Below are 26388 nucleotides of genomic sequence, written 5' to 3' on the forward strand. Positions count from 1 at the left end.
CAGCAGCACAGGGATCGTCCTCGTGCGCTGCCTGTCCCACACAGCACAGGGACTGTTGGGGGGTGAGGGTGGGCGGCACCCTCATGAGGAAGGAGCGGGTTTGCTTTGCTGGCGAGCACTAGCCCGGGGCAGCAGAGGCCAGTGCCTGGCTCATCTCTGTTTTTCTTCATGCCCGTTGGGAGGGGACACACCCGGGGTGGGCATGTGAATCCATGCACGGCCCTCCCCCCTGTTGGCCGCGCCCTGGGCGGTCGCAGTGTCTGCAGGAGAGCCCATCTGCTGGTGGGTGCGGTCACTTTGGGGCCTCTGCCTCTTGGGTTTCTATCCTTTCTGGTTCTCAGTGTGAGCAGGTCTGGGAGATAGCGATCACTCCGTCCGATGCCAAGGGCTGGATGCAGCCTGGTGACCTGTGCCGGCCCCCTGGGATTGGGGGTGTGGCCGCAGGTCCTGGGCTCTGTCCCCGTTTACAAGAGGTCAGGCGGTCACAGAGGGTGATGAGGCCTGCGGGCCCCGGGCCTCCATCTGGTGATTGTAAAACGGGCAATACACATTTTTGGAGGGGGTATGGTGGAGAAACAAACTGCAGACGGTGTCAGGGGCCGCCCTCTCTGTGGGCCCCCCCGCCCCGGGCAGACACCTTTGTGGCCTTTTTCTCCTGGTGTCTATGCTGAGGGTGAAAAGTTCAGGCCGTCCCATCTCCAGAGGGGCTGGGGGTGGGGCAGAGCCACACGCCCGCTTTCCTTCCTCCTGGTCCCTGAGTCATGCGGGGTGGCTGGTCCGACTGTGGGAGACCCTTGAGCTGAGGTGGCGGACCCGTGTGCCCTGCTGGGCTCTCAGCCGGTCAGCTGTGGGGCCGGGCCTGGGACGGGCAGACAAGTTCACCTGAGCCCCCTCCCCCGCTCTGGCCCTGCCATCCGCAGGCTGGGGCTGTGGGGATGACCGGGACCGTCCTAGCGGTGGCCCGGCCGGCCCTCACGCTGCCACCGCCCCTTCCCCGCCGGCTTTCCCCGACCCGTTCAGGAGGATGGCACCTGACCCCGGAAGTCTGCTGGGGCTGGGCTGTTGGGTGACGTCCTTTCCGAGATGGCCTCCTTCCTAGGGGTGAGGAGTTGGGCTACCTGAAGCCCCATGTCACTGGCCTTCCTTAAAGGAGGGCCTGTTTGGGTTCCTGTTACTGCTCCGGGCCGTCTGGGGATGGGGGGCCAGCGTGGGGATGCGTAGCACGCGGCTGGCGGCTTTGTGCTCTCTGGCTGCCCCACGATGACCCGGACGTTCCTTCCCTGTATGTCGAGTGGCTCCTGCCCCCAGAAACCTTTGTTCCTGTGAGCCCACCATGCTGGGGGTGCCCCGCCACTCCTGTGCGCCCCTCCCCCCGGGGCTCTGCAGCCCTCGTCCTCTCTGAGGGGCTGCTGGTGGCTGCCTGCAGCATGGGAACTCGGGGGACCCTGGGGCACCCCCCAACCCCCCACCCCCACTCCAGGTTTCCTGCTGAAGGGCCAGGAGGTGCTGACGACAAATGTCTTGGCTGGAGAGGCTGGTGTGGGGGAAGGGCAGCCTGGCCAGGTTCCCAGAAAGCCACTTCTTGAAAAGGGACCCCATCCCCGATGCCACAGGCAGACCAGGTTCAGGGAGGCTGGGGGAGGAGGGCTGAGTCTGCCCCGATTGGTTGTTTCTTTTTCTCCAGGGGGCAGTGGCCCCATGGGCAGGTGCAGGGCCAGCTGAGCCGAGGGGCCCGGGGAGGGTGGCCTGGCTGTGGGGGCGCCCCGCCCCCACCCCCTTGCAGGCCCTGCAAAGAGCCGGGTCGAAAGGTCACTGCCTTAATTTTTGTTGCCGCCTCTGAGTTCCCACGACCCTCGCCCTCGGCACAGACGGGCAGGCTGGGAGCTTTGACAGGGCCTTTCAGGGGATGAAAAACACGCCAAAAGGTCAGAATCGCAAGCCACCAAGGTGAAACGTTTCAGTAGCTTAAAACTGGCGTTAGGAGTTGCGAGCAAACACACATGTGGGTCCAGGTTTCGGGCAAGTGGAAACCAGAGCTCGTCCTAAAGCCCAGTGGCCTGGAGATAAACAGACGGGGGGGCGGCTGTTCCCTGGACCCCCCGTGCGAGTGGGGCTGGGTGTGGGGGTGCGGGCCGGCCCAGGGGTCCCAGCGGCCGGCGTGCGGGCACCAGCTCGGGCACAGGGAAGCGTCCTTTGTGATTTAAAACCAAATGATGGAGGGTGAGTTAGTTCATGTTTCTGCATTGTGACTGATGGTCCCCAAAGCCCTTAAATTAAACACTGCCGTGTCTCGTAAATATTGTCCTTGCTGTAATTACATGTTTGATCAAAACCGAGTCTTCCCTGTTGCTGTTTTAGCGTGTGGTCTGCAGGGTTGGAGTCTGATTTCTCTCCCCTCTCCTTTATCCACATGTTCCGGCCCTGTTTCTCTGGACCCTGGAGCAGACAGGCTATTTCTGCTCGCGGGAGGATGGCCGCTGCTGTGCACCCCACCCCCCAAGCAGCCCTGGACCGCACGTGACCTCCACGTGACCTCCCCCCCCAGCTCTGTGCAGCCCGCCTTATTAGATGTGTTTCTTCCTGGGGGGTGGGTCAGGTGGCAGGAGCCCCTGGTCTTAAATCAGGGGGGTGCCTGGTAATAGTAAAAGTGATCACCGGCCAGAGGAGCACCTGAAAACACAGGCTGCTGGTCCTTTCCACCAGGAAGACATTTGTTACGTTGCCAGCAGCCCCGAAGCCCAGATGTCTGACCCCCAGGCTTGCTCTTCCTCAGATGGCCCCTGAGGCCATCTGGCCCTTCACCAGTCAGTGCCAGTCCCGGGGTCTGTGCCGTGAACCCGGGACTAGGGCTCCCGGGGCTCCACACCCCAGGCCTGTGGGCCGCTATTCTGCCTCTTGGCCCCGCTTTTCTGTTTGCATCATTCTGGTAGATTCTTGGGCGTGCTGGTGTAGACAGGTGTGAGCCAGGCTTCTTGTGCTTGCTCTGTGGGTGAGACGCAGCTGTTGCACGAACCTTCCCACGAGCGAGACGGGCGAGACGGGGCAGGCTGCCTGCTTACTCTCTACTCTGCGCCTGCGGTGGGGTTCCGCGGTGGGGTCCTGCGGTGAAGTCCAAGGACTGGCTGCACCCTGTAGGGGTCGGAGCGCTGGCACTCCTGAGGCACGAGGCTGGGGTGGAAGAGTGACGACACACGGTTCCTGTGGATATGTCACCCTGGTCGGGGTTGGCCGTCCAAGCTGGCTGCAGGCTTGGCCGCTAGGGCTGCTCTCGGCAGGTGTCTTCATGCGGCCGGGTGCTATGGGAAGGAGCCTCGAATTTAGGCTTCAGAGAAGTGAGGAGGTGGCCGGGCCACGTTCTGGTCATGGAAGCGGGCTGTGCCATTCTGTGCTTGGGAGGACGTCTTGACCCTGCTCCATTGGGCGTGGCGTCCTGGGGGCTGAGGCCTGGTCTGGCCCCAGTCAGACCCCTGATCCTGGGAACGTGCAGGGCAGAAAGGCTGCCGGAGGGGCAGTTGGGACGTGGTGTGCAGGGGGATCCGGGAGCGGTGTGCTTCAGACCCCTCGCACCCCGTGTCTGGAGGAGGGGAGTGGATGGGGGGGGTCTGGCTCTGGGGGAGCACCCGCAGGACTAGCGTGCCGGGTCGTGGCCCCTGGCAGGGGCTGTCGCAGCTTCTCACCGTGTGGGACTGGCCGGGCAGCTTAAGGGGTGGCCTGCGTGCTCCGTGCTCCAGAGGGGAGTGCCCGGCCAGGAAGCAGGGGCAGGGGTCGGGGGCTGTGGTCAGGGGGCATGTCTTGGTGTCATTCTCCAGACCTGGGTGTGGTTGGAGGTGGCGGGTGGCCTTCTGATTTTCTGGAAGGGCCAGGTAGGGGTGCTCCCCTCCTTCCTCCCTGCAGCTCAGCCCCCGCCTGGCTCCCAGTCGTCTGTCTTTCCTTTTTCTGTATTTGTCGGGAATGGGAGATTGTTCACAGGCTAGAAGTGCTGAAGTATTTGGGGAAACCACCCTCACACCTCTGTTCTGGTTTCTTCTCTGAACTGCCAGAGTGTTTCTGCTACAAAGCTTGTGTGCACTTTCCCGTGATTTGGCACAGATGGGTGCCACACGCTCACGTCCCTCCGTCTGCCCACGTGATGCCTGAGGTTCTGTGCCCACACTGGCGGTGTGTGTTCTGGTGTGTGGACAGCCTGTCCCCACCCCCCACCCGCCCCGGGCTGCCTGGCTTGTGTCTATCCTGCCCCACGCAGGCAGCCCCGGTGACGCCTGGCCACATGCAGCCTGCGATGCGTTTCTAGAAGTGGGATGCCGGGTCAGGGACCCAGGAGGTGTGTCAGTCAGTGGGACTTGCACGGGCGAGGGCCACTCCCATGAGACAGGCCGTATTCTAGGCACTGGATGCTGAGGAACACTGACTACACCCTCTGGCCCTGCCTCTCTCGCCATATCCATTTTTTGTTAAGTTAAAAAAAAAATTAAGGAGTGCCTGGGTGGCTCAGTCAGTTAAGCATCCGACTTCGGTTCAGGTCATGATCTCGTGGTTCATGGGTTCAAGCCCCGCGTCAGGCTCTGCGCCGACAGCTCAGAGCCTGGAGCCTGCTTTGGATTCTGTGTCTCCCCCTCTCTTTCTCTGCCCTCCTACATTCGCACTGTCTCTCTCTCTCTCTCAAAAATAAACATTAAAAAAAATTCCAGTTAGCGCACAGCGTAGCGTTAGGTTCTGGTGCACAACGTAGTGACTGCACATCCGTGTAACACCGCCCTCATCATGACAGGCGTAACCCTTCATCCCCGTCAACCTGCTTTGCTCTCTGGGAACATCAGTGTGTTGTCTGTAGTTAGGGTCTGTTTCATGCTTCACCTCTTTTCCCTTTGCCCATTTTGTCCATTAAATTTCACCTATGAGTGAAATCCCATGGTATTTGCCGGTCTCTGGACCGACTGAAATATTTTTTTTCTTACTGACTTTGCTTGGTGCTGTACTCTCTGGTTTGTCCATGTTGTTGCAGTCGGCAAGATTTCATTCTTTTTTTTTTTTTTTTAATTTTTTTTTTCAACGTTTTTTATTTATTTTTGGGACAGAGAGAGACAGAGCATGAACGGGGGAGGGGCAGAGAGAGAGGGAGACACAGAATCGGAAACAGGCTCCAGGCTCCGAGCCATCAGCCCAGAGCCCGACACGGGGCTCGAACCCACGGACCGCGAGATCGTGACCTGGCTGAAGTCGGACGCTTAACCGACTGCACCACCCAGGCGCCCCGATTTCATTCTTTTTTAAGACTGAGTAATGTTCTATTTATTGCGTGTGTTTGTGTGCATATATAAGCATATGCATGTGTTTGTGTGCGTATATAAGTATACGTGTGTGTATGAGTGTATGTGTGTACGTATGTATACGTAAGCATACGTGTCTGTACAAGTGCACATATAAGTGTACGTGTGTGTATGTATAAGTGTATGTGTGTGTGTGTGCATATGTGAGCATACATGTGCGCGTACGTACACATATATACGTGCACCTGCACCACGTCTTGCGTGTCCTCCGGTGGACTCTTCAACTGCCTCTGTATCTTGCCTATTGTTGGCGATGCCGCAGTAAACATAGGGGTGCACGTGTCTTTTCGAGGGAGTGTTTGTTCATTTTGTTTTGTTTTTAAATGTTCATTTTTGAGAGGGGGAGAGAGACAGAGCATGAACAGGGGAGGGGCAGAGAGAGAAGGACACAGAATCCGAAGCAGGCTCCAGGCTCCGAGCTGTCAGCGCAGAGCCCGACGCGGGGCTCGAACCCACGAACCGTGAGATCACGACCTGAGCCGAAGTTGGACGCTCCACCGACTGAGCCACCCTGGGCGGCTCAGGCGCCCCTCGAGTGCGTGTTTTTATGTTCTTTGGGTAAATACCCAGTAGTGCAGTTTAGTGGTGTACGGTATTTCTATTTTTAACTTTTTAAAAGGTATTTATTTATTTTGAGAGGTGGGGGAGGGGCATGAGGGGGTGGAGAGAGAGAATCCCAAGCAGGCTCCGTGCTGTCAGCCCAGAGCCCTGCGTGGTGCTCCGTGTCACAAACCGTGAGATCCTGACCGGAGCTGAGATCAAGAGTCGGATGCCTGACCGACTGAGCCACCCAGGCGCCCTCGTATTTTTAACTTTGGAGGAGCCTCCACACTGCTCCCGAGGGGCCGCACCAGCGTGCACTCCCCGCAACGGTGCACGGTCCCCCCGTCTCCGCATCCTCGCCGACACCTGTTGTTTCCCGTGTTGTTGATTGAAGCCAGTCTGGCAGGTGTGAGCTGGTGGCTCCGGTGGCTGTGAGTGGCATTTCCCTGATGATGACGGGTGTGGGGTCGGCACACCCATCCTTTCGCCCTGCCTGTGGCCAGCGTGTGGCCGGCCTCCTCTTCCAGGGGGCACGGTGCCTCGGTCATGTCGGATCCGCGCCATCCTTTGCTTTCTGGTGGCTCAGTTTCCTGGGTCAGGCACCGCTCACCCACCTGGGCGGAGACGGCCACGTGGGAGACAGCCAGGGTTTGTCCAGCCAGACGGGATCATCTTGGGACCCCACCGTGGGAAGGGCAATAGGCTGACTGGCCTGGGGCAGAGGTGGGAACCCTGGTCAGGTCCCGTCCTGAGAGACGTTTCGGGAAGGACCACAGGCCGTGTGGGTCCCCCGCTAGCTTGTGGAGTCACAAAGCTCCCTGTTTGTTTTCCCGCGAGGAGGACGCCCCCACCACTGGGTGCTGCCGAGGAGGCTCCTCCGAGATAGGCGTGGCGGGACCACAGGGTACTCGGTGGTCCTCCGGCCTGCTTTCAGGCTGGGGTCTGAGTTTGCACTCTTAGGTCGGGGGGCTGCCCCTCTGAGCCCCCCGGGGCAGGAGAAGGGTTTAAGGGGCTTGGTTTTTCCATAAACATTCTACCGCGTCTTTAAGTGTTTGCCAGAAGCTGCAGAGGGGGGCCCGGCCTGGGGTGGGGACAGGACCGTGCAGCCCTGCCTGCCCCGGGTTCCATGGGAGAGGCCTGTGCACACTGGTTCACAGTCCCCGGACACCGTGGGCCGCGGAGACCCTAGGACCGAGCAGTTTCATTTGGCTGGTTTGGGCTCTCCTCTGTGATCCTGGGGAGTTGTCCTGTGAGAGCCTTCGTGCACAGGAGCCTCTAGGAGCTGGTGTCTGCTCAGGCCCCCAAAACCTCCTTCACTCGCTGCACCACCCACAGCCCAGGCACGAGGCCCGGGTTCCATATCCCCCACGTTGAGCTTCTAAAGGGGGTCTGCCCCGCCCCTGCGCCTGGGGGCCCGGCTTAGCAGCGTCACACGGTGGGTCAAGGCACCGGGACCCCTCTCCGCTCTCTGAGGTCATCTGCTGCAGTCAGAGATCATCTCAAGAAAGGAGCCTTATGCAGGCGGCCCGGACCCCAGAGGCAAGTCGGAAGCCTGGAGGCCACCTGCTCCTGCTGCCTGGGGCGGCCCGCAGGGACTCCGCATCCTGGGGCCAGTGGTGCGTGTGGGCTGTGCGCACGAGGGGTGCCGTGGTCTCCCCTGCGGGCGCGCGGAACGGGTGGCCTGGGGCAGCTGTGAAGGTTGGAGCTCTCCCGGGAGTGTCGGCTTCCTGGTGGCTCTGTTCTCACGACTCGTCGGCTCTGCTGGTTTTCTGTGGAAGGGACCGAGACTTCTTCCTGTCGCTTCTGTCCCGATATATTCAGGACCCGGCCTTTGAGACCTTTCCCGTTTGTTCTGGAATCGGGGGTCCTGGGGGTCCTGGGGCTCCTGTGCCCCTGGTGTGTTTGTAATGGGCGTCGAGTGTCGGCGCCTTTTGTCCTTTGCTTCCCCGGCAAGAGGGGTATTGAGGTGACTGAAACGCGGGGAGACTCCAACGAAGGGGCCCAGGGGGGCAAGCGCAACTGCAGAGCATGGCCTGTACTTCTCTGTCTCTCCTCCCCTGGGGGCAGACCTGCCTACCGGTCCCGTTCTCTGCTTCCTGCCTCAATGGCCCAAAGTAGCTGCCCGAGCCAAGCCTTCACGTTCAGTGTGCCAGTAGACGCCGGTGGGGGCGGGGGGCTGCTCCTGAGATAGGGTGGAGTCTGTGGCCGCACCTGGTCGCTGGAAGTCTGAGCCTGTAAGCTGAACAGCAGTGAGCGGGCTGTGGGTGCGCGTGCTGGTTCAGGCTTCAGGTTGTTCATCCTTGCTGGGAGGCTGTGAGGTTCAGCAGCTAAGACGGGGGTGTGGAGGGGGAAGGCCCTGGGACCAGACTAGTGGCCTTTTGAAAATCTGTGGATTTGTATAGCTGACTTAAAGACCACTCCCAGCAGAGAAATCCCTATGCGGTGGGTCCCTAACCAGAGCGGGGCGCGTTGTCCTCAGAGCGGTGGGCCTTTCCTTCTGCTCCAGAGACCGATGACGTGCTGGGCCCATAGGCCTCGGGAGAAGTGGGAGGAGACTGAGTAGAAGCCAGGGTCCTGGGGAGGGGCTGTGCAAGTTCAGCAAGCCTGAGATAAGCCCTCGGTTTCCTGCGTCCGAAGTCCAAGCTGCGGGCCACCACGTGGCCTCCATTGGTTAGTTCTTGACAGGTGCACAGTTGGCGCCCCAGCAGACGTGCAAGTCAGGCGCGATGGCCCCTGTCCATCCCCTCTGTGTCTGCTGGCAGGGCACAGGTGTGTCCGGCGATTGGGCGTCCCTGCAGATCAGCCCCGGCCTTGGGGTGGGGACCCTGATTTGTCTCGGCCAGACTAAGCTGGGCTTCCTGTGACAGCTGGGCACTCCCCTCTCCGTGCAGGGAGAAGCCATCCAGGCCTCCCCACGGATTGGGTGCCCACTGGAGGGGCGGTGCTGTCGGAGTCCTGAGGGCTGTGTTCCCGGTGCCTTGGACCGGAGGGTCGTCACTCCTGTTGCGGCCCTTGCCTTGACCCCCAGGAAGCTCAGGCCAGACGCCCAGAGCTTTGTGGCAGCATACAGGGAAGGTGTCTGAGACAAGGTGTTCCTGTGGCCTTTGGCAGGAGGTGGGAGGGGGCAGCTGGGTGGAGCCATGCTTCTGCTCGAGGCCGGACTGGCCTCCCTTGACCTTACCTCCTACCTTCACACACTGCGGGTGTTTCTTGAGCAACTGCCATGGGCCTAGTGTCTCTGAGGCCCCAGGGCCACCCTCGGGGCTTCCTCCGAGCCCAGAGGGGAGTGGAGATGCCAGAGGCTGGCGGAGCCTTCCCACCCCCACCTCTGTTGTGCGTGACCCTTTGGGGGGACTTAGTGGCCAGTGACTGGACAGTCACCTGAATTCCTGCCTACCCGGCTCTCGGTCCTGGAGAGCTGTCTCCCCCAGCCCCCCACGAGACCAGGCGTGCGTTTCAGCCATTGTCCCGAAACCCCCGCCTTCTGGCTACTCAGCCTTCCTCCTGGGGAGTGTGGGCCTGACGGACACCCTGGCGGGAGGGAAACCACTACAGAGGGGGCAGACCCCCCCCCCCCCATCTGCCCCTTTGGCCTTCTGCGAGCACCTTCTCTGGGCACTGTGTCCGCCACCCCCCACGCCCCCCCCCCCCCCCCCCCCGCCTTTGCGCCGGGGGGCCCGCCCGGCCCCCTCCCTGTTCCTGCTGCCTGCTCTTCTCTGGGCTTGCCAAGAATGTTGGGAAATGGGGGGGCACAGGAAATGCCTCCTTCCCTCTGAGGACAGCCCCAGCTGCAAGTGGACGGAGCGGGGGAGGGGCACGGCCAGTGGAAAGTTGTTCCCCCGCCAAGGCAAACCCGCAGTCCCAGCCCTGCACACAGAAGGGCTCTTTCTCCCTAATTCTGGTCCATTGTGAGTGTCCTGTGGGGGAGACCGAGGGCCTGCGCGGCCTGCTTACTCGCAGCTCTCCCGAGACAGTGAGCTGTTTCCTTTCAGCTGTTGAAAGGGGGGGTCCTTTAAAAAGCAGATTCGGTGGGGACCCCCTGCCCCCAGCCGTCTGTGTCCTCGGCCGAATAGGAGACACTTGGCGCCCCACAGCCCCTCCTGTCACCATCCCCAAGAGAGGGGCCTGGGCATGCCCGGTCTTCACCGGAGGAGCCTGGCTTCCTGGAAGTGTGCTCTCAGGGGTGATTCCCCCTGCACAGCCCGGCGGGCTCTTGGCTGTGGGGTCCTGGTGGCCTACAGAAAGTGCTCCTCCTGGAAGCGCCCCGGGGGCTGCGCTGCCCGACCCCTCACCCACCTCAGACGAGCCTGGTCTACAGCACGACCCGGGAGAGGCTGCTGTTGGATATTTAAAAACAAAACCAGGAGACCCTGATCCGTGTAAGTAGATATTCGAAGTGCGGCATCGCAGGAGGTGAGGGTCAGCGCTCAGGGGTCCCGGGTGGGCCAGTCCCCGCAGGGAGCAGAGCCAGCCCCAGGCTCGGTGCAGGGGTCACCGCCGGCGGTCTGTGGTAGATGGGGCCCTCGGGAACCACGGACGCCCTTGTTTTCCGCGAGCCCGTCCCAGCCGCCTGCTGCGTTATTCCAGGGTCTGCGGAGGGGCTCCCGGCCTTGCCGCCCAGCCGGGCCGCTGACGCTGCCAGATGGTTTCCTGGGAGACCCCGCCCTTCCCTGCGTGGCCTTTGGCTCCATGCCTCGAGGGGCATAGACACCAGGAGGGGGCGGTGGGTGGTCAGGTGGCAGGCCAGACCCCCCGGTGCAGGGATGTCACCGGACACTGGCCTGGCAGCCTTGGCGAGTACCTTGGTGCCTTGAGCCCAGGCTGCCGCCATCCGCCAGGCCCGCCGTCCTGGGCTGGCCTGCTCCCAGCCCTCCTCTCCTGCTGGTGCCGGGGGCCTGGAGTCCGTCCTTGGACGGTCAGGAAGGGGGCATTGGGGGTCTTTGGGCCTAGTGACCAGTTTCGGAAATCTAGGAGGCGTTCTGTTTTACGGGCCGGTCCCTGTTGTAGGGCGGGCCGTGTTCTCCCTGCGTCGGCAACTCGGAGGTAGCAGAGCCTGGGTCGACCCATTTCTCAGAGGGAAAAGCTGGTGTGGTCCGAATTCTTCTCAGGTCTCCTGCCTCAGGCCTCTCTCACGCACACCGTCCTGCCCTCTTCGGGGTCCCTGTGAGCCAGGGTCCACGTGGGCCTGGTGTCGCCCCCACTGCCACCTCTGTCAGGGCTGCAGGCAGTGCTGGCCCAGAGCCCCTCAGGCTTCTTGTCCCCTGCCCACCCCACCTCAGACAGGAGGGGCCAGGCTCCCTGAAGACCTTGTTTGAGAGTGACACGTGCATTTTTGCAGAGTGTGCTGTTTCGCTGGGTTCCTAGGGAGAATGCGCATTGCTCGGGACGGACCCTTGTGGTGGCCCTGCCTTTCTGCGCGGTGGTCAGAGCCCTGGGGGGTCCAGTGCCTGCTTCTGGGCCGTGTCCGCGATCAGAACGCACTCCTCTCGTGGCGGACCCGCCAGCCGTCTTTCAGCCCTGGCGCTTGGGACGCTCCGCCGGTGACTTTGCCGGTTGCTGGCCAGCCTCGTTGCCACGGCCCGGAAGTGGAGGCGGCCCTGCGGGCCCGGCAGCGCGCCCCTGTCCTCTGGGCTGTTGTGTCGGTTTCTATGGAGAGAAAACAAGGAGGCGCTGCCGCCACTGCTGCGCAGAGGAGGCGGAGGAGGGGAGGAGGCGCTGAGGAAGCAAAACAGCTCTGGCAGGGGCGGGGCCGCCTCTTCCTGGCTGGGACAGAGAAAGTGCTGGTCTCCAGAGCCGCCCTGCAGCCCCCCTGCAGCCTGATGGCTCCCTCTCCCCTACACACCCGCCTCCTTTGCTGACTGCCCTTGGGGGGGGGATCTGCCCTGGGTGGGGGGATCTGCCCCGCGACCACCCGACCCCCCCACCCCCCCCCGCAGCCCCTGTCTGGTGGCGGGAGTGTCCGGCTGGGTGGAGACGGTCCCACAGGGTCTTGCCAGTGCGCCACGGTGATGACCGGTGATGGCCAGACCAGGGTCTCTCTCCCTTCCTGCCCACACTTCCCTTCTGATCCCTCGCACCCAGCCGCAGCCTCCTCGCTTGGCTCTGGGTCACCCTGCTCTGCTCAGTGCTATTTGCACGTACGGTGTGCCAGGCACCGCAAAGGTAAGGGGCCAAGGCAGCGTCCCCCTGCTCATCTGGGCCACCAGCTCCACAGGTGTCATCTCCCAAGGGCCCCTCCCCTGCTGACCTGGGATCCACAGCAGGGAGGGTCCCCAGGCCTCTGCCCTGCGGCAAGGTGTCCTCCTGGCCGGGAACTTATGCACTTATGCTGCCCAAATACCTCCCTGGGGTGAGTTCCCTTCCATTACCTGCCACCCCGAGGAGGTCTGGGGGTGGAGAGGTGGGCCCGGACGTGGCGCTCCTCTGTGTCCCTGGCCGGAGGGTGGGTCGGTGCTCGGTTTCCGTTCTGAGACTATCCCCGCCAGTGGCCAGTGCAGAGAGGGGAGTTTAGGGAGACATGCGTGCTTTTCTCCACGAACGCACACGAGGCCTTCCTGGTGACAGGAGCAAGAAACGGTTGTACTTTGTAAGTTGAACTAGGAGCACAGAAAACCTTTTTGATCTTGCTGATGTGTAGTTTTATTCCCGTGTGGGCCTACTGGAATATTCTTGAGCCTCGCTGGGCAGTTTGATGCAGCGTGCCTCTCTCTGGCTCCGGTTCAGAGGTGGCCTTGGGCGTAGCAGAGCCCGGCAGCTGCGGGCGGGTGTGGCCTCTGCTCTCACTCTCTCCAGTGAGTTTCCATCTTCCCTGACGTCAGCTGGATTTTGCATGGATTTGCAAGGTGTTAACAAGTGGGCTTAAAACTCTAGCTCTGGAAGATTTTGTTTTGTAACAGATTAGAAAATGGCTTCCAGGGTCCCGTGCCTGGTGTGAGGGGAGGCTCAGCCGCGAGGCGCCGGGCTGGGCGGCCTCTCAGGCGACACTTGCGGGTTCTTGCGGGTCCGCTTGAGGCTGTCCTCTGTGGGAAGCCTTTGCCCAGGATCCTGAGGGACCACAGTGGCCACTGCTGAGGCCGTGTGACTGCAGGCCCCGCATTGATGTGCACGTCAAGGACCGTGCGGGGCCCCGGTCGGGGAAGCGAGAATGTGCCCAAACCCAGACACAGAAGGTTCCCTCTTCTCTGCAGTGTTTTCCAGCTTGTCGCAGTGGTTTTCATTGCTGTTTAAGGTCTTTTCCAGTAAAGGAAAATTTAAAAATTTAGGTTACTGCCCTAAGTTTTACTGTTCGGCTTTATATTGTGCAATGCCAGGGGCGCCTGGGTGGCTCAGTAGGTTGAGGTCGTGATCTTGTAGTTTGTGAGTTCGAGCCCCGCGTCGGGCTCTGTGCTGACAGCTCAGAGCCTGGCACCTGCTTCGGATTCTGTGTCGTCTTCTCTCTCTCTGCCCCTTCCCCGCTCATGCTCTGCCTCTCTCTGTCTCTCAAAAATGAATACACGTTAAAAAAAAAATTATATTGTGAGATGCCAGTTTTAAGTGCACACACGAGAGTATGTAATTCGAATGCAGGGTCACTGGCATCACACAGTTCGTGTTCTGTGCCTGGAACACGCATGTGTATTTCCTTATTACCCAGAACAGTGGAAACACAGCACAAAGCTGACTCGGCCATTTCTCTGTCACTTCCTGCTACACGCACGCGCCACCAGTACCCTCAACCCTGCCCGACCCCCCCACCGCTTCCCTACACATTCAGCTGGGCAGGGGGACCAGGACGGCCCACGGTTGCGTGTGGGGCGGAGCCCTGGCCTCCCGGGGCTGGGAGTGTCCGGCGGCGACGCAGGGTCTCGCCCCTGACTCTGGCTGCTTTACCTCCCTGGAGTCACCAGCTCCATGCACGCCCCGTTGTCCCATCAGACTCCACGATACAGAACGTTCTATCGAAGAAGAGGTTACCGAGCATCCCTGGACAATGTCCGCAGAGCATTAAACCCCGTGCACGCACCGCCTGCCCCTGGAGCCAGCCGGGGGGGAATGTCTTAACTTTTAGATTAAGAAACCATCAGAGGCCCAGCTTGCGAGCACCCAGAGGGCAGGCCTCCCCAGACCCTCTTTCCCACCCTCCCCCTGCCTCCGGAGCTGCTGTGGAGGCGAGATGTCCTACAAGGGGTGCTCCGCTCCTCATGTGAGCGTTAGGCTCTGGGGGGCCTGGCGGACTTTCCTGTTCCGAGTGGACGCCACTTGGGGATGTGTTTTTATTTAGACCCTGAAGACTGGAAAGTGTTGGCTCCGCACAGGAGAAGTTTCGTGGCCCGAGGGAAGTGGTGATCTCCCGGGGTGGGCACCTTAGACTCCTGGAAACATCACCCACGGACTCCGTGCCTCGGGCCCCGTCTCGAGGGGGACTGCTGGGTCTGCCCCATGGACGCAGGGCCTGGAGCCAGGCAGTGCTCCCCACCCACCCCACCCCCCCCAGCCCACTGCAGGGGGCACCTCCCCTGAGTGTGTGTTAGCTGCAGGCTTCATCCTGGGAGGGAGGGGGCAGCCAGGGGGCTGTTTTAGAGCAGAGATGCCTCATCCTTCTCGCCCGCTACTTGGTTTGAAGCCTTCGCTCTTGGTGGCTTGCAGGGTGAATTGCCTGCAGGGTCGCCACTGAAATGCAGGTCTGGTGGGTGAAGTGCCTCGGATGTCACCGTTCCCGTGTGTGTCTCCTGGGCGTTAGGGAGGGAGGCGTGGGGCTGGGGCCTGTGGGGCCCTGCGTCTCCTCCGGTTACCCCGGGGCGGGGGGCTTGCCCACCACTGCCCAGGGCCAGCAGCGGCTCTCTGTGCTTGGATGGAGTCAGAGGTCATACTTGGTTGGCGGTAGTTGGCCTCTTGGGGTTGGGGCAGGGCCCTTGGGAGTCAGGTGGTAGCCAGCCAGGATCTGGGATCCAGACGTGGGCTGGAGTTTGGAGTTCTTTGTCCTTTGACCCCACCAGTGCACCAGCCAGCCTGTGCCCGTGTTGCAGGCGCGCACGCAGATGCGGCTGCCCCGCTGGGCCGGGAGTATCTCTGCCCCCTCCTCCAGGATGCCCACCGCCAGGTTCCTCCTCCTCCTCCCCCCTCCTGGGCCCCCACGCCAGCCCTCCCGCGGCTCCGTCATAATCGAGCTGTTATGCATAATTCATCGAGGGTGCTGAGCCTTGGAGCCTTTGTGCGTGGGAAGAGGGGCTGAGCGGATGGAAGGCTTTCTCTGCACGGAGGCTTGGCAGGCTTGGGCTTGCTGGCTCTCCAGGCCCAGCTGCTGCTCCTGCAGGGGTGGGTGACGGGGTGAGATGGCACCTGGAGAGGTGCGTGGCCGGGGACAGAGCCCTGACGTGGGGCTGGTGGCCTCGGGGGTCAGAAACTGCGGTAGGGCCGCCTCTCGCGTGTCCTGTCTGCCTGCCGGTTCCTTTCTCTGAGGTTAAACGCCTCCCCTCTGCTCCTGGCCAAGGCCCTGGGAGAGGCACCGGCGTCCTGAGACCTGTGGCTGGCGTCAGGTTGAGAGTTTCAAGGAGTGAGAAGGCTGTTTACTGGAAGGCGGCCAGAGGCAGGAGGCCGCCGGGTCCCCGAGGCCTGCGGGTGTGGCTTCGGCTTGAATTCCGTGTTGGCTGGGTCTGAGGATTCAGCAGCGTCTCCGTCCGCCCCTTGGCCGGCATCTGGGCCGATGTTCTGCAGGGACGTGAGGGGGTGTCTGTCTTTCCAGGGCCACCTGTGACCCTGCCCCTGCCAGCCTGACTGCTTTGTGTTCAAAAGAAGCGTCTTCTCACGTTTTGCTCTGTGAGAGGCCCCTTAGGCCCCTGGGGTGGGGGCAGAGCTGACCTGACCCCTCCTTGAAGTCGTCGTCGGGATCCCCTCGTTTCAGACTGCGTCACCCACACCCCATATCAACCCCCAAAGTACCTTCTCGCCCGGCGCCTTTTCTCTGAGGCCTTCCACCTCTGACAGATGACAGGTCACACAACACATAGTATACGCGCCCTCACACGCTCGCACACGCTGGACATACGTGCGCACGCCCACACACACCTTACAAATGCACATCCGCACACGTCCTATAGGGGCGCACCCACGCGCCCGCACACGCTGTACATGTGTGAGCCCAAACTCCTGCACACAACATACATACGTGCGCCCTCGTGCCCACGCAGGATATATATGCGTGCGCCCACACGCCTGCACACACTACGTACACGCACACGCACTCGCCCACGTTCCTTGTGTGAGCATGACAGGCGTCAGCGTGAATCAGGGATGTGGTTTTTGTCCCGAGCACAAGGTCAGGTGATGGGGGCGTGTGGGAGGTCACCTGTAGATTTAAGGACAGCAGCCGAGGGCTGTGTGGGGTCCACACCCCAGACAGGGCTTGCAGATCCCTGAAGGTCAGAGGGTCACCAGGACCTGCAGGGAGGGCGCTGTCCACGTGGGAGGCGATGGAGACACCACACAGGTGGTGAGGGGGGCAGCGCCACGGGGGCCCACGCACGTCCTGGAGGCAGGTGCGGGAGGCGAGAGAAGGGGCTGGTGACGGGAGCCCCGGGTGGGGGAGGGGTGGGTGGGTGTCAGGAGGCAGGAGGAGGTGGCCACTGCCCTCTCTGCCTTCAGTGTTCCCTGTCGCTCCCACGTCAGAGGCAGGGACTGGCCGGGGCGGCCAGGGGCCGCGGTCAGCTGGGGTGTCCGCAGGAAGGTCCCCGGGCAGTTGCAGGCCGTGCTGCCCCTGGCCCTCCCTTCCTGGGCTGGGTCTGCTGGGGCCACCCGAGTTTGCTGGTTGTTTGTGCGGAGGCCGGTGGGGGAGGAGGGGCGGCCCTCCTTCCGGAGGGGCCTCCGTGGGGCACGGGCCCCCCGCCCCGGTTCTTAGCCAGCCGGCCGGGGGAGCCGCGTGTCCTCCGCTGCGGCCCGCACTCTGTGCAGCGTTTGCAGTGACTCTGGTGACTCTGGATGGAGGGCGTGTTTGTCTTCGTCATCTCTGGTGGGGGCGGGAGGCCGGACGTGACAGCTGGGTGCTGGGGAAAGACCCTCGTGCTCACCAGCTCCCCCAAAACAAGAGTATTGGGGAGCATTAAAATAAGCCCTGAAACAAAAAACATCGATTTTCAGAATGGCTTCATTGTTCTTGGAGTTCTGTTTTGTTCTCAGTCCTTCCGACAGTTACTTTCCAGTGACTGCTGAGGAGAGGGTCCAACCCCCCCGACGTCCCCCTGGGCACCCCCCATGCACCTTCTGATGCTAATGGTGAGGTTCTGCAGCGGCGTGGGGGGCCCACGGGGTCAGGATGGACGTTCTGCGTGGGAACCCATTCTCCGTCTTGGCTCCGGTGGGCGTCTCCGATTGGGGTCCCGGACCCCCTGTCCCGGTGGAGGTGAGCCTCCCCCTCCCCTCCTGAGAGCAGTTGGGCCGCAGGAACGGCGTATGGGCCCCCCAACCCTCCCGGAGCCGCCCTCTGCTTTTGAGGGTTTCTTTGTGTTTTGACAGACCGGCCGGTAGGTGATCCCCGAGCCCGGCGGGCCCTGGAGCCTGGAGCGTCCTTCCGTCGTGGTGCCAGGCCAGGAGCGGCAGGGGTCTGGGCGTCCTTGGGGAAGGAAAGTACCAGCTGGTGCCATGAGTGTCAGAGCCCTGGCGAGGAGGGTTTCTGGCCCTAATGAGGTCCGACTCCTGGGCGAGGGGTGCGAGGTCTAGCAGTCGGTACCTGCGTTTCCTTAGAGGGGACCGGCTTACTCTCAACAGCGTGGAAGTCGCAGAAGAGTTGACCTACTTAAGTTTTTTTTTAAAGATCAAGGTGAATCTTTAAAATTGCTATTTTCACTTCATTTTGAGGTTTGGCGTTGTCTTGCAAATTTAATCTGCTTCCCCTGTACCACAATAATCAGAAATAGGTTAATTTAAGTATAACATGAAACATGAATTATCCTGTGGAAAATATTAATGGTACTTATAAAAATAGCTGTGCAGATTCTAGAACTGTAAAATCTTCAGGAACAGTCCATAATGTAGATCTTGGGCTGATTCAGGGTGGCTCCGGCTGGGGATTTAGAGTTTACCCGTAGGAGACGGTGGAACTCTGTCACAGAGCATCTCCTGTCCCGTTAGAGGACATGATGGGCCAGGAGGCCCTGCCCCTGCTCAGGGGCCGAGCAGGGATCGCAGGCCGGGCGGGGAAGAGGACGCCATCCCGTGCTGTGCCTGGTGGGCTCTTCCCCGGGGGGTTTGGCGGGGGGCTCCCTGCCCGTCGCAGAGCCCAGCACGCCCCACGGAGGGAGATCCCAGCAGCACGGGGCGGCTGTGGGCAGTGCGTTGCAGGCCGCCTCTTGCCCACTTTGTGCCTGTCCGTGGACAGGCAGGTGTGACTGGAGTCCCCCCATGTTCATATGTCCTTGTGCTCAAGGATGTGCCAACCCCTGGACCCACTGAGAGTGCCACGTGATCGCCGGAGGGCATGTGTTGGGGACATTTGTTCCCGTTGCTCTCAGGACCCAGCTTCCGTCACGGGCCCCCGCATCTGTGGGGATTTGCCACATCGGATGCTGATGTGTCCCCACACGTCATGGCCCCAGAAACGCGCCCACTTGAACTTGTCGGTGGTGGCATGACGGTGTTGACCTTGAACCTGGAGTGTCAGACTTCCATTCTGGTCCCCCTTCTGCCTCACCTCTGAAACCTGAGGGCCTGCCTCTCCCCAGTCCCGGAAGGTTCTTGGCCACCGTCCCCGCTCTCTCCTCCTGGAATCCCTCCCCGTCTCTTCACGTCTGTTCCCACCTCTCATGTTTTCATCTCGTTTTTCTCTGCGCTGCGTTTGAATAATTTCCTTGAGAACTATTTTTATTCTGGAAAGTTCTGCTTTTTTCCAATCTGTGTGATCTTTTTTGATGTCTTACTCTTTTCTCGCATTTTTTTCTTTGCGTGTTTACTCATTTTGAGCTAGGGCTGTTACAGCATTTCTACCCGTTGCTCTAGCGGACGAGGCCCTGGGGGCCGGCCCGCTCCCTGCGTCTGGGGCCGGGGCCGGGTGCTGGCCCCGGACTCCGTTCATCTCAGCTTCCACCGGCTCTCGGAGGTCCTCGCGGGTCCGTTCCGTAGTCCCGGGTGGGCTGGGGACTCGGCGGTCTCCTTCCTCCCGGTACAGGCGGTTGGGGGTCTGCCCCTGGTGGTCGCCGCGGGCTACCCTGGGTTAGTGTGGCTGACGCATCACAGGGTTTTCTTCATCTTTGGTCCCGGGTGCTTGGGCTTTTCCTCCTGAGCTCAGCCCCATGTCATGGGGGTGTTGTGCTGTGTCAGAGAAGACCGTGACGTTTGGAGTGGTCGTGGAGGACGACTCCGGGCCCCTCGACGCCGTGAGCCTGAGAAGCGGACGTGGCAGGGTGCCCCCCACCCCGCCCTGTTCTGTGGGGGTCTCCGCCTGACGGTCTCCTTGCTGATGTTTCTATGAAGAGTTTCCGTCTCTCACTTTGTGGTCTTGGCTTTTTCCTGCTGACCCACGAGTGATGGGAAACCACACAATGAGTTGGACAGTCGGGCCCCCAGCACTTCCGCTGGCCCCCTCTGCTCCCCGCAGAGACCCAGCCCTGCGCCCCCTGTGGCCTTGCTCCGGAGGGTGAAGCCCACGGGCTCTCGTCCCTGGGCTGTGGCAGTCTCGGTGAGGTTGATGTGATAGAAGGTTCCGGTCCCTTGGAACCTGCGGGCGACCCAAACGCTGGGCCCTGCCTCACCCGCCTCTAAACGTGCAGCCAGTTTCCAGTTGGACATGTCACTTAGTGGTTGAATTGCGTTAAAATCTGTCTGTTGAAAAAGAATTGGTTTTTAATTCAGCGTCTAGGAAATGGCTGCGTGTGTTCAGGCTCCTAGATGTGGTTTTCCTGTGACATCTCTACCTGCTAAAAACGCTCCGTCGCAGTCAGACACGACGTTGCTGATCTGCGAGAACTTCAGGCGCGTTCTCACGGTGTGGGGTCCCCGAGGCTGGGCCGAGTGCTGCTCTGTCTTGTGCGTGGTTCAGGAGGCAGTGACGGCCCCACAGAGGGGTCCTCTGAGCAGGCTGCCCCCAGGTGCCAGCCCCGCGGCCCTGGGTCTTCGGAAACTGAGGGTCGGGGCACAGACGAGGGACCGTTAGTGTGGGCGCTGGTGGGGGAGGGGAGGGGAGGGGAGCGGACACTGACCCGACGGCGTGAGGGTGGGCGCCTCGGGCGGCGCAGGGGTCACGCACACGTTCGCCCGGGCCTGGCGCTGTGCGTGGTGGTCTCGAGCGGCACCGTCTGGGGATTGGCGCCAGGTTGAGCGAGCCAGCCGGGGTGGGGCTCCCGCGGTGCCCACCATCCGGGACACCAGACCGCAGGGCTTGGGGAGGTGGGGGTCAGGTGGGCCTCGGGAGCCTTGTGGACCCCCTCCTGCCCCGAGCCCCCGCGTTTGCGCACAGCACACCCTCACCACACCCCGCAGCCGTGGCCAGGGCCACGTTGTCATCCTGGAGTCGCCCTGGCTGCCCAGCTGGGCGCCGAGGCCTTGCCCGGAGCACACATAGGATGCCTGGCCCTTGCCCGGCGCACAGTGGCCTCTAGGAGCCCGTGTCCCCCCGTCTCCCTGAGCCGGCTGCCCCTCGCACTCTCCTCCCCTCCCAAGAGCTGCCTGCGGTCCCGGTGGCTCAGCCCCTCCCCCCGCCGGCCACTGTCCTGGCACCAGGGTCTGTGCCAGGCCACCCCGCCTGTCATGGAGCCCTTGCCGCCCCTCCGCCCACGGCTCAGACAGGGGCATCCTGTGGCCGGGACGGGGCCAGACCGGAACGTTCCCTGACCCGTGACGGGCGCTCCTTTCCGCACGGGCCTTGTGTGTGGGACCTGAGCCTCGGAGGGAGCCACTTGGTGGTGGTGGTGCCGAGGAACCCGGTTGTCCTGGAGGGGCCGTGCCGTGTCCTGCTCAGCGGCTCGCTCTGTCTGCTAGGAGGGCGGGAGCCGGGGAAAACCATTGACCTTGGTGGTTTGGGTTTTCAGCCAACAGTTCATTTCACTTTTTTTTTTTTTTTTTAGAATTTCTTAATAATAGTTTTATTGAGATATAATTCATGTAACAGAAATCGCACCTTTTGTAAGAGTACGGTTCGGTGGTTTTTAGTATATGCGACCATCGCTATTATCACCTTCTAAAGTATTCTCGTCACCACAGAAAGAAACTCCGGCGCCCTCACTCCCCTCCCCCCACACCCAGCAACCACTCCGCTTCCTGGCTGTGGATTCGCCTCTTCTGGGCGTTTCATTGAAACAGAGTCACACGGCAGGCGTGGGGCCCTCTGTGTGGACTTATCCCTGAGCATCGTGCGCGTCCAGGCTTCGCTCCTTCTGAGGCGGAGCGCGGGTCCGGGCCGTGCACCTGCCGGTCCACTCCTCTGGGGGGAGGGCGTGTGGGATGTCTCCGCGCCGGCTGCGGCGCATCATGCTGTGTGAACACTCGTGTGCAAGTGTTCGTGTTGGACGTACGTTTTCAGTAATCTTGAGTGGACGCCCAGGACCGGGCTTGCCGGGTCATAGGCTAATTTTTTAACCTTGTGAGAAACCACCTAACTGTCCCGCAGCGGCCACAGCCCTTCACCTTCCCGCCAGCGGTGCACGGAGGCCCGGATCTCTCACCGCCTCCCCAGCGCTTTGTCCTGCCCCTCTTTTAGAAAAGTGTAGCCATCCTAGTGTCACGCGGCGGCTTGCTCTTTTTGTTTTTATTTAAAATAATTGTTTTAATGTTTATTTATGTAGAGAGGGAGAGAGAGAATCCCAAGCGGGGTCCGCACTGTCAGCACGGAGCCCGACGTGCGGCTCGATCCCTCGAGCCGTGATCATGACCTGAGCCGAAACCACGAGTCAGACGCTTGATCGACTGAGCCACCGGGCACTCCACACCTTGTATATATATTTTTTTTTTTCAACGTTTATTTATTTTTGGGACAGAGAGAGACAGAGCATGAACAGGGGAGGGGCAGAGAGAGAGGGAGACACAGAATCGGAAACAGGCTCCAGGCTCCGAGCCATCAGCCCAGAGCCCGACGCGGGGCTCGAACTCACGGACCGCGAGATCGTGACCTGGGTGAAGTCGGACGCTTAACCGACTGCGCCACCCAGGCGCCCCCCCTTGTATATTTTTGATCATCTTTTTTTTTTTGAGATAATTGTAGATGGACGCGACCATAAGGAATAACAGAGACATTATCCTGTATGCTTTATCTAGACTGCTCCATCGGTAACACCTTGCAGAATCCTAGTACGGCTGACCCTTGAACAACACGGGCTTGAACCGTGAGGGTCCACTTACGTGCAGGTTTTTACTCAAGAACCACGTTGGAAAAATTTTTGGAGATGTGCGACAGTTTGGAAAACTTGTGGATGAGCCATGTAGCCTGGAGATACGGAAAAAATTAAAAAGTTAGGTATGTTGTGAATGCATACGATACATTTAGGTGTTGGTCTATTTTATCATTTTTGCGATAAAAGTCACAAGTCTATAAAAAGTTAACATTTGTCAAAATGTATGCACATGACATAGTCCCTACATGGTGCCATTCACAGCCTCTCCTTACACAGCCATGAGCGGAGTGATACTTAATACAAGACCAGTCATGTGTTAGTTGGCTTACTGTCTTGTAACTTTGCTTTCAGAGAATTAGCATAGTTGTCCCCTCTCTCCTAATTGGAGAGACTGCACACTGTCCTGTCATCACCGGTAAACGGTCTTAAAAATGGAACAGCGTTTCCAATTCTATAGTAAGACTATGACTGGGGGCGCCTGGGTGGCTCAGTCAGTTAAGTATCCAACTCTTTTTTTTTTTTTTTTTTAAATTATTTCATTTTATTTTTGGGAGAGAGCATGTGAGTGGGGGAGGGACAGAAAGAGGAGGACAGAGGATCCGAAGCCAGCTCCGTGCTGACTGCGGTCAGCCTGACGTGGGGCTCGAACCGTGGGATCATGACCTGAGGCGAAGTTGCCGACTGAGCCACTCAGGTGCCCCAAGTGTTGGACTCTTGACTTCGGCTTGGGTCGTGACCTCATGGTTTGGGAGTTCGAGCTCCGCATCGGGCTCCGCGCTGATAGTGCCGAGCCCCCTTGGGATTCTCTGTCCCTCTGTCTGCCTCTCCCCTGTTCGCTTTGTCTTTCAAAGTAAGTAAGTACACTTTAAAAAAAAAAAAAAGAATACGACTGTAATCCTAGATGTCATAAAAAGCTTCGTAACGATTCCTACATTTGTGCCCTGGCTAGGCTGCCAGAAAGCGGTCCCGTCTGCTTCGTAATCAGTGCGTGTATCGTTATGCTTGTAAATACATACGAATTTATTTTCCACACCACCTTTTCATCTTTGGTGTCCGTGCTAGTAACGCGTGTAACATCTGCGGTGTCTCCTGTCACAGAAGACAACATCGATGTAGGTCCCGAGGGACGGTCCGTCTTGTAAACAGTCCACGGGACTACGGTATCAGTATCGACAGATACAGACCCACAAATGCTTTTCCTCCTTCTTTTGATTTTCTTAGTAGCGCTGTTTCCCGTAGTCTGCCTTATCATAAGACGCAGCGTGCGATACATGGAATATACGAGATACGTGTGGACCCGTGTTCGTGTGAACGGTGAGGCCTGGTCGTTCAGTCGTGGGGACTCACGGGTACACGTACGTTTCCGACGGCGTGGATGGTCGGTCACTCGGACGGCCGTCGGGCCCGTCTTCGCGGTTCTCTCGGGGCTTCGCTGAGGAGCGCGGCCCCCGGGTCAAGTCTGTGGGCGCCCACCTCCCTCGGCGGCCGTGCCCCCCACGCTCCAGACCCCCTCCCTCCCTCGGCGGCAGCGTGTGCGGTTTTCATTTGCGTTTCCCTGATGGCCGTGGTGCCGACCCTCTTCGCGTGCTCGTTGTGGGCCTCGTTTGGCGGGAGGTCTGGTCCCGTTCTTTGCCCCTTTCGGAGTGAGGTACTTGGCTGAGTTTTGGTTCTTCGTGAATTCCGATCCCGGTCCCTTATCCGGTACCTGATTTGCACGTCTTTTCCTCCCTTTCTGTGATGGTCTTTCCATGTTCTTGGTGGCGTCCTTTGAAGCCCAGAGAGGTCTTGACCTTGATGAATTTCCGCTTTCCTATTTTATCTTGTCCTCGTGCTTCGGTGTCACCTGAGCGGGTGGGCTGTCGGGGAGGCTGGGGCTGTGGCCGCGTCCCCAGCTCTGCCAGAAACCCTTGCGGGCGTCTGCGCCCCCCCCCCCCCCGTAGACCTCGAAGTCCCGGAGTTTTCTCCGAGCTGGTGCAAGGAGGCATTTCTTTGTAGAGAAGCCGCACAGAAGCAGTCTTGGGCAGGAGAACCTGAAGGGGCCTCCCCACAGGGGTGCTGGGCCGGCGGCGTGGGCCGTCTCCCCTTGGAGAGCGCAGCGCACGTGTGAGAAGCAGACGCGAGGCCGGGGTCGCGCCCTTTCCAGGGAGACACTTTGCAGCCACATGGGAGATCACATAAGCCAATCATGGTGGCGGCGCTACAGAAAGGCTCTGAAAGAAGCCGGCCCGGAAGCGGGATCTCACGCTGCACTCGGCCTCTTTTGCCCGTGACTGGTGGCCCTCGGGAGCGTCCACGCAGGACGTGGCTCTCCTGGTGGCCATTCTTTCCATTTCTAGAACGTGAGTGTGTGGGTGATGCCACCACTGGGTAGCGCGGCCTCCGGGGGTGTGCCCCTGCGGCCTGTCATCCCGGCCTCCTGGACGAGATCGGCCGTGCGCACGGGCGGCCAGTGACCTCACCCCTGGGCCTCAGCCTCCGCGGGACACGTTGGCGCTGTCGGCACCTCCCAGAGACCCTTCCGCTGGAAGCAGAAGAGCCTGGGGTGTCTGAGGAGACTCCACCTGCCTCCTGGCACGGCCGCCCCAGGCCTTCGGTGCGGGACAGTCCGGACCGACTTGACCGCTCCAGCGACCGTGGCTCGAGGCCGTGTGTGGGCAGCTGCTCGCGGGTCAGACCCGAGGCTGCGTCGTGGGCCCTTGGAAGGCCAGAGGGGGCGCGGGCAGGAGTGTCCTGCACTACAGCACGGACACCCGGCTCTGTGAACTTCCCGTGGGGGTCCCGTTGCCCGGAGGGAGTTGGGACGAGCCCCTCAGGTTAGTCTCTTGGCACGGGTGCCCACTCTGCCGTCCGGTTGTGCAGAACGGAAGCTGGCTCCGTCGAGAGGCCGACGGCCTGCCCTACGCCCGGCTGCTTTCCTGACGGTATCTCGGCCGCACACACACTGTGCTGCTCGCGGGGCCTCGGCAGCAAACCCTGGCTTCGTGCGGACACGGGGCCCTGCGGGGGGTGGACGCCGGGGTTGGCGCTGTCCTTTTAACAAGTTGACGGTCGCCGTGCAGGACGACGCTTTGCTCTGCCGAGTGGCTCTGGTGGCGGCTCCGGTGGGGACTCCAGGTGCTCCTCCACACCCTCCTTGGGTCAGGCATCGCCCTCGCTCCCGGGCCGAGACGTGGCGTGTCTGACGTGGCCGTCCGTGGTGGTGGCCTGGGCGGAAGTGACGTCTGTTGGCCTTGCAGCCGCTTCGCCGGGTGCTGGTCTGGTGTTCTCCACGTTCTGTCATTTGAGTCTCAACTGTGCCTCTTTACCAGTGAGGCCTGTTCGAGGTCTGCGCAGTCGGCCTCAGGGTCAGGCTGCCTGAGGCCCAGGCCAGGGGGTCTCAGCGGTGGATTTGTGACGGTTCTGGTCCTCTAGGCCTCTAGGCCTGTCTTTGTTTGCTGGTAAATAAACGGGAAGTAGTCACCCCGTGTGGCCGCCGGTGTTTGCCGAGGCCTCCAGGCCGCCTTTTCCACCGTCTGGCTGCAGCCTCCTTGGTGTCTAGGCGTTGTCTGGGGACCCTCTGCCATCTCCCTGTGGAGCCTGCTGGCGCCGTGGGCCTTAGTGTGAGGGTCCTGCTCAGGGGCAGCAGCGAGCCAGCCCTCCCTCCCTGGGGGCATGTGAAGTCGGGAAGCTCCGTGTCTGAGGCCCCTGCTCCACGGCCCCCCCCACCCCCACCCCCGCCCCAGGTTCGCATGCTGCTTCTCGTGCAGAACCCACTGCTGACAACGTGACTGTGGCCTTCAGGGCTCCCGGGGGCGATGCAGGGTCCCCTGGAGCCCCAGGCCCCTCAGCCCTCATTTTCTGTGCGGTGACGGACAGAGGGGCCTCCTCTAGCACCGTCACCTCCTCCTTGTGTGGCCTGCCAGCAGGTAGCTGCCCCAGACCTTAGAGTAATTGCTTGTTCTTTGAACACCGAAGATGGCCCAGAGTGGTGGAGGCCAGCCCCTCTGCCCGTGCCACGGCCTTCAGCGGCGCCCTCTGCCTCAGGCACCGTGAGAACTTCATCCGTGAGCCCGACGACCATGACCTTCCCTGGTGTGGCCAAACCAGGCCAAGAGAGGTGCCGGCTGCTCGGCGCTGGGACGGCAGGGCCCCTCGGGGGCCGTTGGGTGGGCGCACACCTCCGTCTGCCAGTTACGTTTTGATCGGGGTGTGTGAGCCCTCTCTGCAGAGGTTGGCTCAGAGCCCCG

General features: G+C 61.0%; 1 protein-coding gene across 4 annotated transcripts in view; it reads left to right on the top strand.

Moving 5' to 3' along the window:
• Window positions 1-26388, top strand: part of SKI (SKI proto-oncogene) — a 71255-nt gene that overhangs the window by 33038 nt on the left and 11829 nt on the right. The window lies entirely within an intron of this gene.

This window comes from Puma concolor, chromosome C1 (assembly GCF_028749965.1).
Source record: "Puma concolor isolate L17-30 chromosome C1, mPumCon1.1.hap2, whole genome shotgun sequence".
Classification (NCBI taxonomy): Eukaryota; Metazoa; Chordata; class Mammalia; order Carnivora; family Felidae; genus Puma; species Puma concolor.